The sequence below is a fragment of the Pseudomyrmex gracilis genome, unplaced genomic scaffold, assembly GCF_002006095.1.
Source record: "Pseudomyrmex gracilis isolate BER0280 unplaced genomic scaffold, ASM200609v1 scaffold_728, whole genome shotgun sequence".
Classification (NCBI taxonomy): domain Eukaryota; kingdom Metazoa; phylum Arthropoda; class Insecta; order Hymenoptera; family Formicidae; genus Pseudomyrmex; species Pseudomyrmex gracilis.
In genome coordinates this window covers 33,534-36,861 of record NW_018021312.1, presented here as the reverse complement: position 1 = coordinate 36,861, position 3,328 = coordinate 33,534, and positions in this window count along the sequence as shown.

Below are 3,328 nucleotides of genomic sequence, written 5' to 3'. Positions count from 1 at the left end.
ATTTTGATGTTGCTATATTTATTTGTACAGTTTGTTTTGTTTTGTCTGGATATTTCTGAAATATCAAATGCTATTATGAAAGTATAAAATACATAATGCTGAATTATGAAAGTGTAATAGTTTTATACATATAAAAAACAGATGAGAAGGTACTATATACATGTGCATATTATTGGCTGATCTCAGTACTATGTTGATTTGTTTGCAGTGATTTACATAAAATTAAAATATGAACTTTTCATATATTTATAGTAATAATAAAAATAAAGTTTGATGTTTTTTGTGTTGTTCCTGCAAAAGAAACAATAAAATTTACGGTAAATTTTACCATAAGAAAGAAAAAGCTTATATTGCTGTAAATCCAAACAAAACAAATTAGCAATTTACTTGAAATAATTGCACACAATATACAATACGTACCTGTTCGAAAACCGCTCACACCGCAGCCTATTCAGTGCCATTATTTATTTTTCAAAAATTCGATCTGCGAGAGCAACATTGGCAAAGCGAGAGTTAGCGGACAAAAGGCGCAAACAAGTTACATCTTGACGAGTGTTTTCCTGCTTAGTGATAGATTACAACAAGGAGCGAGCGTCAAAATCAACCGTCATCGCACTCAAAACGCGCCAATCGAACGGCGCGACCAATAATAAAGCGACAACGTGTTTTTTCTCGACGCCGGCAAGTAGGCGCGGATATAAAAGGGAAAGCAATCTCGAGCCAACTCTCCTTTTGTTTCTCGTTGTCATAATGTAAAGAATCGCGCCATTTCTCTTGATGTATTCAGAGGGAACTTATTTTGTTTATTAATTTTTTTCTTTGTGACTGTACATTTTCTTTGATATTTTATGTGACAATATAGTTATTATATTTTTTAACTCTGCTGAACTTGTGTGCCTTCCACCCCTTGTACGTTTTTTTAGTGAGTGTGCGTGAGAGTGAGACGCAAACGATAAAATTCTCTTTCTTCCTCGAAATTTGCAACATACCTAAAAAACTTTATTACAGAGTATGTAATAATAGCTGTATATTGGCATTAAAGGTAGATGCTAGAGAAATTTGTGTGGTTTTCAAGTCATCATATTGAATCCATGATTCGTCTCGTCTTCGAGAAATAGCTGTAAAATGGCCTGGTGATTTAGTGTCAGAGCTACGTTTTGTGGAAGGTCTTAAGTTGATTACACCTCTCAAGTTGTAAGGATTATTCATAAAACTGAATTGTATTGTAAGTGGCACGTCACGAAGTTGTGTTGTTTTGTAGATGTCGTCTATATCATAACTCTCGCATATTATAAAAGAACCTGCAAAAATACNAAAGTAATAATATAAAACATTTAAAAAGATAGATATAAGTATATCTATCTTTTAAATATTATTTAGTTTTTAGTAATCATAACCTTAATACTTTTGTGCGCGGACTAATGAAACCAATTAATTGGTTTAAAGAAAATACATTAATCAAAAAGTGTCGGATCCCCCTAATATTTTCAGTAAGAATGCATTTTGGAAAAATGTCCAATAGCAAAGTTGTACGGCTTCAAGCGGTTATGCTAGTAGGCTACGGCGGAAAACTGCCCAAAGGTGATCGCGAGAAGTTACTCGAATGCGTAATGTCCAAAGGCGTTAGCGGGAATCTGCCCAAAAGCGTTGGCGGGGCCGATCTTTATTCTCTCACTTTCGCAGGCACTAATGTACGAGCTCACACGCCACTCTTGTGTGGACCCACAAGTCACTTTTGCCTTAACTGGCCAGCATCACACGCCACTTAACAAATTGTTAATTTCAAACCTTTATAACTCAAAAAGTACTTAATGAAACAATGTTTTATTATAGTGTTTTGGAAAGCTCTCGAGATAAGCTATAAAAATATGCAATAAAATGTAGGGGGTTCCATTTAAAAAAATAAGGTTGACCTTGAAATGACCTTAAAGGACATGGTCAAGATCAAAGTCAAGGTTATCATCTTACTCCTCGCTTAAAACCATACAACTTTGCTGTTGGACATTTTCTCCAAAATGCATTCTAACTAAAGATATTAGGGGGTTCCGATACTTTTCGATGACCCTGTATATATATATATATATATATAGTGACCAATTTGTAAAGAAGAAAATTAAGAGTCTATATTAAATATCATAGAACATTAAACTTCAATGTTTTTGTTTACCTTATGTCTAAACAAAGTCAATCTTTATACACAATTTTTATTTAAAGGACGTATAATATTTATATATTTATACTTTTTTCCGAGATTTACAATCTTAGAAAAAGTAATATTATTGATGATAGTAAAACATTTCAAGATACATTATATTTTTGTAGGAATTATTACATATAAGTGAACTGAAAGAATTCAAAAGTGTTTTGAATCAAGTGAATATTGAAAGTTATTAGTATTCTTTTTTTATATAATTTTATTTTGTAAATTATGACAAGAATCTATATTTTTCAGACATAGAATCTCAAAATATTTTATTCATGTTGTACAAAATTCAATTAATTTATATATTATATTATATTATATATTATATTCATATGATATGTTATATGTGAATTAAATACTTTAGGATTGTGCATCTGTAAAATGTAGATTCTTTTCGTAATTTACAAATTAAAAATATAGAAAAATTCTTAATATTAATAATATAGTTTATTTATATATTACATGTTTTTCAATATTCTAAAACCTTTCAAATTATCACAGTTAACTTATATTAAGAATTAATAGAAATATAATAATATAAATGCATCTTGAGATGTTTAACTCATCCTTATCAATAATATTATGTACTTTTTCCAAAACGTAATCTTGGAAAAGCATTTTGCGTTGTCATACGTTGCAAGCGCGCAATGTGAAACGTTGATTTCTACTCTCAGTGCTTGCTCGCATAACAGGCTTGGTGGAAAGGAGACGGAACATAGTATGTCCGCACTCTTCCACGAGCCGAACAGCCGAGCGTGACGTCACGCACATGGACGGCGGTTCTCGCTTGTGTGCGTGCCCCCACCACCTCGATCCTCTTGGTGCTAGCCTGCCAGATCTTTCGTCACTGGTCGATACCCCGGATAGCGCTGATGTCACGTGAGGTAGGTCGCGCGGGTCAATCAAGCCTATAGACATAGTATATCTAGACCGAGCATATGGGAGTGGGGAGCGAGGTCTACGTAGAAAAGGACACACTCTGCTTGATGCTTTTCGTTCTTTCTCATTCACGCATGCGCATATACGAAAAATTACAGTCTATAGTGGGGGTATAGAAAATAGAAGAAAACGATACGTAAAGAATGTTTCTGTTATTCCGTGTGATATTCCAATTTAATTAGAAAT